Genomic DNA, 12,500 nt, shown 5'->3' with positions numbered 1-12,500 from the left:
CCGTGTTGACAGTTATCGCTCTATCCAGGAGAGAGAGAGAGAGAGAGAGAGAGAGAGAGAGAGAGAGAGAGAGAGAGAGAGAACTGACGTCAAAACTAATATCATTCGACCAAGGGGTGTCTGTCATTCCGGCAATGAAATGGAACCCTTTTCATCCGGCAGAAGTTGACACAAAAGTGATTTTAGTTCCATGGAAAGGGGAGACTTAATAGAGGGACGAGCAAGATCCCAAAATGATCGATTATCAAACAGCTGAAATCTCTGTGCAAATATACCTCGGATAAAACTGACTGCAGGTTGGGTTTATTTCCTGAAAGCTCTTACAATATTGATAAAATTCGATTTCTTACTTTACAAAAAAAAAAAAAATTATTTCATTTATACAATATACTATATCTGACGGACTATGATTGCTACTTAAAAGAAAGTTGTAATGGAAGTTCAGTTGCAGATCAAGAGCATTAAATATTTATAGCTTACGAGAATTTCGACATCAAAAGAACAGTTTTTCATGATAATTCTGAAAAGAATACGGTGTTCTGTTAAGAAAATAAATTTGATAGTATTTCATGAAGAAAACGGAGAAGATATTCGAAATACTTTACACAAGTATGAACTATTTAAAGTTATTAATTAAAAATACAAGGAGAATATTAAATGTATTGAAGGTGGTGTAGGCTAAATTTAAAATCCAAATAAACTTGATCATTACTATCAAGAGAGAGAGAGAGAGAGAGAGAGAGAGAGAGAGAGAGAGAGAGAGAGAGAGAGAGAGAGAGAGAGAGAAACTAAAGATTAAATATATAGAAAGAGTGTAGGCTATATTCAAAAGCTTAATGTATTTTGATCATTACTTTTTAAGAGAGAGAGAGAGAGAGAGAGAGAGAGAGAGAGAGAGAGAGAGAGAGAGAGAGAGAGAGAGAGAGAGGAGCTTCTTCCCTTGGCTGAGCATTACCAACAAAAGCTTCGTGAATTAGAATAACATCTGGGTGGTGACTATGTGCAGAAAGTTTTGCCCAGTTTGTAATACCACAGGCATTCCACGAGATAATATTAAGCTTCACTTGGTTATCGAACATGTCCCTTAGAAGAACGGCGACTAGATGAAGAGGCAGTAATGACATGGGTATGCATTGGTGGTGTATCACTTGGCAAAGGTCCTGTGTAGCAAGTGAGTCAAGTCTCTTAGTGAGTGTAGTAACTGATGTGATAACAACCTGCTGAGCTTCAACGAGAGATTGTAGTGTGGTATCATTAGTAGCAAATTTAGAGGTTAGATGGTCAAAGGAGGCTACGAGACTGTCCATGCGAGTGTCCATGCTTTCTAAACGAGATTCAATGGCTTCAAAACGTGATGTAAGGGAGTCACACCAAGACTTGAGGACATCGAGAGAGAGAGAGAGAGAGAGAGAGAGAGAGAGAGAGAGAGAGAGAGAGAGAGAGAGAGAGAGAGAGGTTTGCAGTTTTATTAACAGAACCAATATTTATAGATAAATACAGCAGAGGAAAAGGACTTTTCTGGTCCTACTATTTGTGTGTTCTTCACTCAAGACACGTCCTTTATCAAAACCAGATGAGTGTTCTTCAGACGCTTCTTACTTAATAACATAGAAAAAATACCTTTCTTACAAGTAACCACAATGGTTTCACAAGAAAACGACTATCTTCCTTCCCGATTTGATAACGTAGCATCACAAGTGTTATTTTCTGAAAAATGACGTTTGATTTTTATATCATTTCTTAAAATGACTTTTGTAAATTGATTTGTATGACTTCTGCCTAATTTGATTGGTTGTAGTGTATTATCAACTTTTTATTTGCATAAAGTCTCCTTTATAGTTTGGCAATTGTATAATTGATTAGTTAAATCTTTGTTAAATAAATTTTTTATTTAGTATAACATTTTTCTCGTACAAGTTACCTTATTTTTTTTATTTAAAGAATTTTCTTTTTATTCCAATTCTTATTATGTGGACTATATTGAATTTTGTTGATGGGCATAGCAGCATACTGCTACACTCCATTTGATGGATATTAATAAATGTTTTGAATCTGAATTTGTTCTTTCCCCGGTTTTTTTCCCCTTGTTAAGAGGATGTAATTTCGTATAAATTGTCTTCAGGATTTCTTAAGAACAAGTCATTTGATCAAAGTTATCATCCTGCTTCGCATCCTTATCCCGCTTGATCTATTTTTACTTTTTACCGCTACAAAAGAAGGTAAGGAGTCTTTGTTAATGTGCATTGAATTTAAATTGGTCTTTATATCTCTTTTATTAATTTCGATGAGGATTAACAGTGCATTTATTATGTAAGTAATCTTCATTAAGGGAAAGGTGTTTTTTATTTATTCGCTCTAATGTCTGCGCTCAAATGTTACTGCGCTTAATTGTCGGAGCCCATTTCTCTTCTGTTCAATTGTCGGTCATTTGTCTTCTGTTCAAAAGTCGGCTCACAACTCCGTTCAAATGATGGCCCATAAGGGGTAACTTTGAACTTACCGCTCTAATACATATATATCTTGAACAGTTTTTTTTTTTTTTTTTTTGAGAGAGAGAGAGAGCACGATTTGCCAATGAAATCACCAAAGAGCAAACTGAATTTATCCAGTGGAAAAATCTAAAATCTATATAAGTACAATCATCCATCCGTTGAGATTTTCAGCTCCATTTTGATTAAGGGGTTATAGGTTTAAAGGCCACTCATGAATAGCAAAGGCAAAGGACAGTTACATTGCCCTATCAAGCAGGACAATGCTTTATAGACTGACCATATATACCATATGATCAGTGCCCAAGGCCCCTCTCCATCCAAGCTGGGAACAGGGAGGACCAGACAATTGCTGCTGATAACTTAGCAGATAGACTTAAAGGTCCGCTATCCTCAGCTCTCATGGATAGTGAGGTTGCAGCGACCAAAGAAACTAACAAGTTTGAGCGGGACTCGAACCCCAGTCTGGCGTTCACCAGTCAGGGACGTTACCACATCGGCCACCCCAAGAAAGCTACATTAACAAAGATCCACAAATAGGAATTGTCAAGAATAAGGATGTTAGACACTAGAGAGGAAAACATTTACTTTTGTACCGACCGTGTGTCACACGATCGTACATAGTTCATTTTGTGCTTGTATCTTCGCTCTCCCCTCGCACTAAAACTTACCTGAAAATTCATGTCTGCTTTTCTCCTCTGTAACAGTGTCAATATTTGAACATGAAAATTCTTGTTGCTTTGAGATTTTGTATATATAGGAGAGTGTTCTTTAATAAACTAACTCAGTTGCTTTCACACTGCCTTTGAGTTCACAACCTTCCCTCGTCTCGTTACGTTGGTGACCCAGGAAGTCGACTCGCTCCCACCGCCTTCCACCCCCACCCCCCTTGCCCCTCCATCGTTGGTACTATGACGGACTCTACAGAAGTTGGCTCTGCGGCTGCCCCATTGAAACTTTCACCGTTCGCCAGCGGAGAGGCGTTTGCTTGGTTTCAGCGCGCAGAAGTCCAGTTTCGCATCAAGGGCGTGACTCGCTCAACCACCAAAGCAGATTATGTTCTCGCGGCGATACCCGAGGATGCCTTCCTAGAAATATCCGACTGGCTTTGTGAAAAAGGAGACACCCCAATAGCGTATGACGCCCTCAAAACATACCTTCTGCTGCAGTACTCGCTGTCGCCAGCCTCCCGTGTAGCAAAGCTTTTTCAGCTCTCGCAACAACCGTTGGGGGACCAAAGGGCTCCGCTTGCCCTCAGGGAAATGACCAGTATCGCTCGCCTTCAACCTGCCGCAGACGGCTCTCCTCGTGAGGTGAACCTACTTCATGCCCTTTGAATACGCCGTTTACCCGGACTTATGCTCGCTGCCATACCCGATGTCGATAGTTTACCCATAAAGGACTTGATGACCAAAGCCGATGCCCTTATGGACAGCCACTTCAAGACCTCCATCAACGCCTCCACCCCTGACGACGAGGATGCCTATTCAACGTCAACCGAAGCTGACATGAATGCCGTAAGACATACACGCCCACACCGTGACGTGCCGAAGCCGCGACAAAGCCGCCCACCACCTACCAATTGCTCGCGCCCAAACAAACGACTTCTACAGCCACGTACTACCTCCCATCTGCCGCAGTTTTGCTACTACCACTTCAGATTCGGGGCAACTGTGAAGAAATGTGCCGAGGATTGTCAGTGGCCAAAAAACGTGTAAGTAGGCCATCGCTCGTGGCGGTGGCCTCCCGTTTTTCTAATCTTTTCTTTTTACAGGATGCAGGAACGGGCGTGTGATTTTTGGTAGACACGGTTGCTTGTCATTCTCTTTTGCCAAGGAAACTCTTCAAGGCACGATGTAGTCTGTCTACTTCTGCCGACGTCCGCTTGGTAGCTGCCAACGGATCTGCGATACCCACCTATTGTTACGAGAACCTCACATTATCGTTCGGAAACGGTAAATTCAATTGGAAGTTTCTCGTTGCTGACGTCACATTGCCAATCCTCGGTGCGGATTTACTCTCTCATTTCCACCTTCTGGTCGATGTCACCCACCGACGATTGGTCAACGCAGACTCGTACTTGTCGACACCTCTTCAATCCACCCCCTCTAACCTCACTCTCCACATTAGTGCACCCATGGATGCCTATTCCCACCTCCTCACGTTGTACCTGGAAGTTTTCAGTCCAGTACTTCGCCAAACGCCCACGGTTCCTGCCAAGCACGGTATTTATCACCATATAAAGATGACGGGACCCCCAGTCTTTGCAAAATTCAGACGTCTGGCACCGGAACGATTGGCAGCCGCCAAACAGACGTTTGCCAAAATGGAGGAACTGGGCCTTTGCCAAAAGGCCTCCAGCCCATGGTCGTCACCCTTACACATCGTTCTGAAGAAAGACGGCTCCCTCCGGATCACTACCCCCTCCCAAACATTGCTGACGTGACATCCTACCTGCACAAAGCAAAGGTTTTCTCTACGCTCGACCTCCTGAAGGGGTATTATCAGGTGCCTATGAACCCAGAGGACATCCCCAAGACTACCATCACCACTCCATTTGGTACATACACCTTCAATTACTCCTGTTTTGGCCTTCGTAATGCTGGGGCCACGTTTCATCGTCTTATGGATGGCATCTAAGGGGACCTCCCTTTCTGTGTATGTTATGTGGATGACATACTTGTCTTCTCCTCCTCAAAAGAGGAACACCTCCGTCACCTGCGCATCGTGTTCGACCGCCTGGAACAAAACGGCCTTGTAGTCTGGTACGACAAGTATACCTTTGGCGCCAATGAAGTGTCGTTCTTAGGGCGCCGCATCACTCCTGAAGGAGTCCACCCCCTCCCTGAGAAGGTAGCAGCCGTTCAGAACTTCTCCGTGCCCTCGACCGTCAAAGCTCTGCAGGAATTCTTGGGCATGATCAACTATTATCACCGTTTTCTGCCAGCCATTGCCGCCATTCTTGCTCCCCTCTACGCCTCCCTCAAGTGCAAGCCAAAGGACCTGAAGTGGGATCCTCTTCAAGATGCAGCCTTCTGCAATGCAAAGAAGGCCCTATCAACTGCTGCGGCTCTCACTTTTCCTATCCCACATGCCCCTCTCCTTCTCTCCACCGATGCCAGCGACGTCACTATTGGTGCAGTACTCGAGCAGGTGGTCAACGGCTCCCCCCGCCCATTAGCCTTCTTCAGCAGAAAACTGTCCAAGGCAGAATCGGGTTATTCTTCCTTCGATAGAGAATTGCTGTCGGTGCACTTGGCTGTCCGTCACTTTCGCCATTTCTTAGAAGGTACGCCCTTTGTCATTCACACAGACCACATGCCTCTGGTGCACGCCTTTACTCGACAGTCGGACGCCTGGTCCACCCGGCAACGCCGACATCTCTCCGCCGTGGCTGAATACAATTGCACCCTTCAATACGTCCCTTGGAAAATGAACCCAGTTGCCAATGCCCTGTCAAGAAACACGTTGGCTGCCGTTCAACTGGGATTGCATTACAATGCCCTGGCTGAAGCCCAACGACAGGATCCAGAGTATCAAGCATGTAGGACATCCGGCACGTCCCTTCGTTGGGAAGACTTTCCCCTCGAAGACTCCAAGACCACCCTCCTCTGTGACATCAGTACTGGTAGACCGCTACCTTGGAATCCTGCTCCCATGCGACGGCAGGTGTTTGATTTCATTCACAGCCTTTCACATCCCTCGTGCCGTTCTACTGCACAGCTGCTGAAGGCAAAGTTCCCTTGGCACGGCATTTCTAAGGATGCTAAGGATTGGGTCCGCGCCTGTACTTCTTGTCAAATTTCCAAAGTACTTCGACACACGGATTCCGGAGTGGGCACCTTTCCTCAACCTCAGCGTCGTTTCGCACACATTCACGTTGACGTTGTAGGCCCCCTACCCACATCACAAGGACATTGTTACCTGTTTACCGTCATAAACCGCTCCACTCCTTGGCCTGAAGCCATTCCCATGGAAACAGCAACGTCCGCCTCATGTACATCTGCCTTACTCTCTGGATGGATAGCAAGATTTGGTATCCCTGAGCATATTACTTCCAACAGGGGAACCACTTTCACCACTCAATTGTGAATATCATTAGCGAATCTCCTGGGCATCACCCTACATCAGACAACGGCCTACAACCCCGCTGCCAATGGAATGGTTGAACGTTTTCATCGCACCCTCAAAGCAGCTTTGATGTCCGCTCCAAGGATTGCAACTGGTTTACTCAGCTTCCCTGGGTCGTCCTTGGAGGACCACTCCCAAAGACGCCCTCAACGTCTCGGCAGCTGAAATGGTGTATAGCGACCTGTTGGTCGTCCCTGCTGAATTTTTTCCTTCTTCAACATCCTACGACAATCTCCAGCGCATACGTCACATCGTGGGAAAATTTACTCCTTGCTGCCAGACTTACAAGCCCCCAGCAAAGCATCACATACCAACAGACTTGCACTCTGCAATGCACGTCTTCCTGCGCAACGACACTAGCAAGCCACCGCTAATGCCTCCTTACACGGGCCCTTTCCTTGTGATCCGCCGCAGTCCGAAAGCATTCTTACCAAGCATTCGTGTCAAAAAAGACAGGGTCTCCATTGATCGTCTAAAACCTGCTTATCTTCTGCCAGATGACCCATCTACAGTTCACCTCTCTAGATTAGGGCGCCCTATTTAACATGTACAGTATTTAATTTTTAGGGGGGGAGCCATGTACCAACCGTGTGTCACACGATCGTACATAGTTCATTTTGTGCTTGTATCTTCGCTCTCTCCTCGTACTAAAACGAACCTGAAAATTCATGTCTGCTTTTCTCCTCTGTAACAGTGTCAATATTTGAACATGAAAATTCTTGTTGCTTTGCGATTTTGTATGTAAAGGAGAGTGTTCTTTAATAAACTAACTCAGTTGCTTTCACACTGCCTTTGAGTTCACAACCTTCCCTCGGCTCGTTACACTTTCCTCCTCCATCAGGTTCCTATTCATATAAAATCCCACCGTTCTTATTCTTCTCATTCCCTTATGAATATTTATTGGCAACTTAATGAAGACGTAGGAAGTGAGCCATGACTATCGATGATTAATGGACATGAGAGCTTCCACGTGCTTCTCTAGGATGCTTAGGGTCGAATATTGCATGACGTCGAAATATCATTGGGTCAAAATAGTCAGTATGTGGCTTTTCTCACTTTCTTGCGTAATATTGTATTCAAGAGTCTGAAAATGATTTTATTATTATTATTATCATTATTATTATTATTGTTATTACTTGCTAAGCTAAAACCCTAATTGAAAAAGGATGCTATAAGGCCAGGGGTTCCAATAGGGAAAATGGTCCAGTGGGGAAAGGAAACAAGGAAAAATAAAATATTTCGAGAAGAATAACATTAGAATAAATTTCTCCTGCATAAACTATAAAAACTTTCACAAAGCAAGAGGAAGAGAAATAAGATGGAATAGTGCGCCCGAGTGTACCCTCAAGTGTACTTACTTTTTTAATATTTCAACTGCGGATGCAGTTACTACTACTACTACTACTACTACTACTACTACTACTACTATTGATAGTACCTTGGGAACAATGATGTGAATCAAAACATATTCTCCCACTTGAAACAAATTAGATATAATATTTCAACCACAAATCAGGATTGCCCTTGTCTTTCCCAAGAAGGTCCTGGTTTCGATCCCGGTATGGAAAAAAAATATGGAATATTACAGTAAAGCCAAATCTTCATAATACATTTTTGACTAAGCTTATATCAGGGAGTAGCGCACAAGCAAGTTAATAATCACTGAATTGCATGAATTTGTATATTAATAATTACTTTGTTACGTACGTGAATGTTGAATTAACAACAACGGACGATAAATAGGATTACTATAACACTGACAATGTAATAAGATATATGGCCTTCTTGTATTTCTTATAATTGGATTATTTTTTCAGAAAATGTGTGACCAAAAAAAATTGTGCTTTGATCATAGATATATAATGCAATTTTCAAAATATATTAATTTGCCTTTCTTAGTCATGTATCTAACATTCCTATACGTGCACACACAGAAACGCACACACTCACAAACATACACACACATACATACATACATATATATATATATATATATATATATATATATATATATATATATATATATATATATATATATATATATATATATATTTATATGAATTAAATGTATAAGGTTTGTGTTAATTTACTTTGTGTAAATTCCAAACCATTTATTCGAAATGTGTTTTCCTTTTTGAAAACTAGTTGTAACTAAATATATCTTTAGTTTATGTAAATTATTACTGGGTTTTACATTTGTACTTAGCTTCTGTTCATTTATGTAAATTAAAGATAGATTGGGCTGTCTAGCAAGACTAACAGCTCCTTTTGACCACTTTTTGTCAATGAATTATTTGAATTTGAATTTGAATGACACACTTCTCCAAATTTGAATAGAATCTGAGTGTTTCTACTCCTTGTCAAAAGATGGCAACAGTTGTCCCTTGTTTCATTGATATATATTATTCTATCCAATTGGAAAAGTGTTATAGATTGTTTCATATGAAAAAATATATGTGGGAAGTATGAATTTGTAATCAGTTCCAATTAAGTAGGATAATTTTGGTTATGATGCCAGATTATTACAAATCATTAAAACAAAAAGACGTCTTGGAAGGTTCCAGAGTGCAAGGATTGAAGAGCTCTACATATTGTTTATTTTCATGGTCAATAGATGGCTTTAGCAGTAGAGTACCAAATCGCTAGTTATCCCCATCATCCACTTATTATAATTTTTCTTACTTCATTTCTGTTGCTGTTTGGGCACAAAATTGATGTAAAAAATGAACTTGATGTCCATTGTTGTCCCGCCACAACTTCAGTCTTAGGAAATTTCAAAATTCACAATATATATCACAGAAATATTTCCTCAGCAAACAATCGTTAGTTCAATTACATTTGGGGGTCGTGTGGGGAAATCGCCATTTGCCACATGTACTGAAATCGGTGAGACAATCAAGCAAAATTACATAGTTTTTTGGTCTACTTTTCTAATTTTTTATGAAACTGAAATTAGTTGTTATGTTTCATGGTATGACATGTATTGCTAGAAAAACTACGCAGAATATCAACATGTTTAGATTCAGAAAGGCATAATAACTCAGACTTCTGCAGCTCCCTCCCCATTATCGTAACGAGTTTTACTCTACTGCCAATAGATGGCATCAGAGGCACCTTTTCCCAACTAATATAGTCAATTATTTGACGACCACGTGTGTCAAAAAAATTGTGTTAGGAAGGTAGAGACTTGAGAATTGGCAGTTGGTAAATTGTCCAATTGTCGTTTCCTTATTAGGAATAAATATTTCTATCAGAAAATTATATGAATTTTTCATATATTATTGGAAACAGCCTGAGTGTATGTATAAAAGTGTTTAGTATTTCCCATATTCATCAGAACACATGGATGGTAAGTCATGTTTCTGTACAAGTGACCAAGTTAACAATCATCAGCATAGTTAAGGTTAGTGGGACGATTTTTGGACAGCGCTGCCAAATGAAATTTCCTTGAACGGAAAACAGCATTATTCATTACAGAATCAAATCATCTAAGGAGTAATAGTTATAAGCTAAAAAGCGCTAGGCTATGGTGTTATTGATGTTCTTATAATCAGTGTAATCCACTAAGACAAATCGAATAATGAAAAAGAAAAATGGTCACATTTCTATATCTTCGCCAACGCCCTGTTGTTGTATCATCCAGCGGCTAATTTGTGTTTGTTAATAAGGGTGTTCCAGGGAGTAAATCAGTTACAAAATGAACCTTATCATCAATTCCTTAATAAATGAATGCATGTCAGTAAAGAGGTTTTATTTTTTTTTTGTGGGGGGGGGAGTTCACAATAAGTTAAAGGAATTCTCTCTCTCTCTCTCTCTCTCTCTCTCTCTCTCTCTCTCTCTCTCTCTCTCTCTCTCTTTCTCTCTCTCTCTCTCTCTCTCTGTATATATATATATATATATATATATATATATATATATATATATATATATATATATATATATATATATATATATATATATATATTATCATCATATACCAAGGCACTTCCCTCAATTTGGTGGGAGGGGGGGAGGGTAGCCGACATCAAACAAATGAAACAAAAAAAGGGGATCTCTCCTCTCTACACTCCTCCCAGCTTAACAAGGGACTCAACCGAGTTCGGCTGGTATTGCTAGGGTGCCACAGCCCACCCTCCCCCGTTATCCACCACAGATGAAGCTTCATAACCCTGAATCCCTTACTGCTGCTACCTCTGCGGTCATTCAAAGCACCAGAGGAAGCAGCAAGGCCTTCCTGAACTGCTTCACAATCGCTCACCATTCATTCCTATTTCTTGCCTCTCTCACATCTATCCTCCTATCACCCAGAGCTTTCTTCACTCCATCCATCCACCCAAACCTTGGCCTTCCTCTTGTACTTCTCCCATCAACTCTTGCATTCATCACCTTCTTTAGCAGACAGCCATGTTCCATTCTCTCAACATGGCCAAACTACCAAAACACATTCATATCCATTGTAGCTACTAACTCATTTTTTACACCCGTTCTCATCCTCATTACTTCATTCCTAACCCTATCTACTCGAGATACACCAGCCATACTCCTTAGACACTTCATCTAAAACACATTCAATTTCTGTCTCTCCATCGCTTTCATTCCCCACAACTCCGATCCATACATCACAGTTGGTACAATTACTTTCTCATACAGAACTCTCTTTATATTCATGCCCAACCCTCTATTTTTTACTACTGCCTTAACTGCGTCCAAAACTTTGCATCCTTCATTTACTCTCTGATGTACATCTGCTTCCACTCTACCATTTGCTTCAACTACAGACCCCAAGTACTTAAACTGATCCACCTCCTTAAGTAATTCTCTATTCAACATGACATTCAACCTCGCACCACCTTCCCTTCTCGTACATCTCATAACCTTACTCTTACCCACATTTACTCTCAACTCCCTTCTCTCACACACCGTTCCAAATTCTGTCACTAATCGGCCAAGCTTCTAATCCACGTCTGTAACCAGTACAGTATCATCCGCAAACAACAACTGATTTACCTCCCATTCATGGTCATTCTCATCTACCAGTTTCAATCCTCGTCCATGCACTCGAGCATTCACCTCTCTCACCACTCCATCAACATACAAGTTAAACAACCACGGCGACATCACACATCCCTGTCTCAGCCCCCCTCTCACTGGAAACCAATTGCTCACTTCATTTCCTATCCTAACACATGCTTTACTACCTTTGTAGAAACATTTCACTGCTTGCGACAACCTTACACCAACTCCATATAACCTCATCACATTCCACATTGCTTCCCTATCAACTCTATCATATGCTTTCTCCAGATCCATAAACGCAACATACTCCTCCTTACCTTTTGCTAAATATTTCTCGCATATCTGCTTAACTGTAAAAATCTGATTCATACAACCCCTACCTCTTCTAAAACCACCCCGTACTTCTAAGATTGCATTCTCATTTTTATCCTTAATCCTATTAATCAGTACTCTACCATACACTTTTCCAACTACACTCAACAAACTAATACCCCTTGAATTACAACACTCATGCACATCTCTCTTACCCTTATATAGTAGTACAATACACCTGCAACAGCAATTGTATCTGCCTCCCTATTATCCTCAACATTCAGTAAACTTTCAAAATATTCCGCCCACCTTTTCCTTGCCTCCTCTCTTTTTAACAACCTTCCATATCCATCTTTCACTGTCTCTTCAGTTCTTGAGCCAGCCTTCCTTATTCTCTTCACTTCTTTCCAAAACTTCTCATTCTCTTCATATGAACGACTCAATCCCTGACCCCACCTCAGGTCAGCTGCCCTCTTTGCCTCACTTACCTTGTGCATTAATTCCACATTTTTCTCTCTATATTTGTCATAATTCTCTACATTATTACTCTGC

Source organism: Palaemon carinicauda, chromosome 11, assembly GCF_036898095.1.
Source record: "Palaemon carinicauda isolate YSFRI2023 chromosome 11, ASM3689809v2, whole genome shotgun sequence".
Lineage (NCBI taxonomy): Eukaryota > Metazoa > Arthropoda > Malacostraca > Decapoda > Palaemonidae > Palaemon > Palaemon carinicauda.
The sequence above is the reverse complement of the archived record's forward strand: the minus strand, read 5'-3'. Positions refer to the sequence as shown.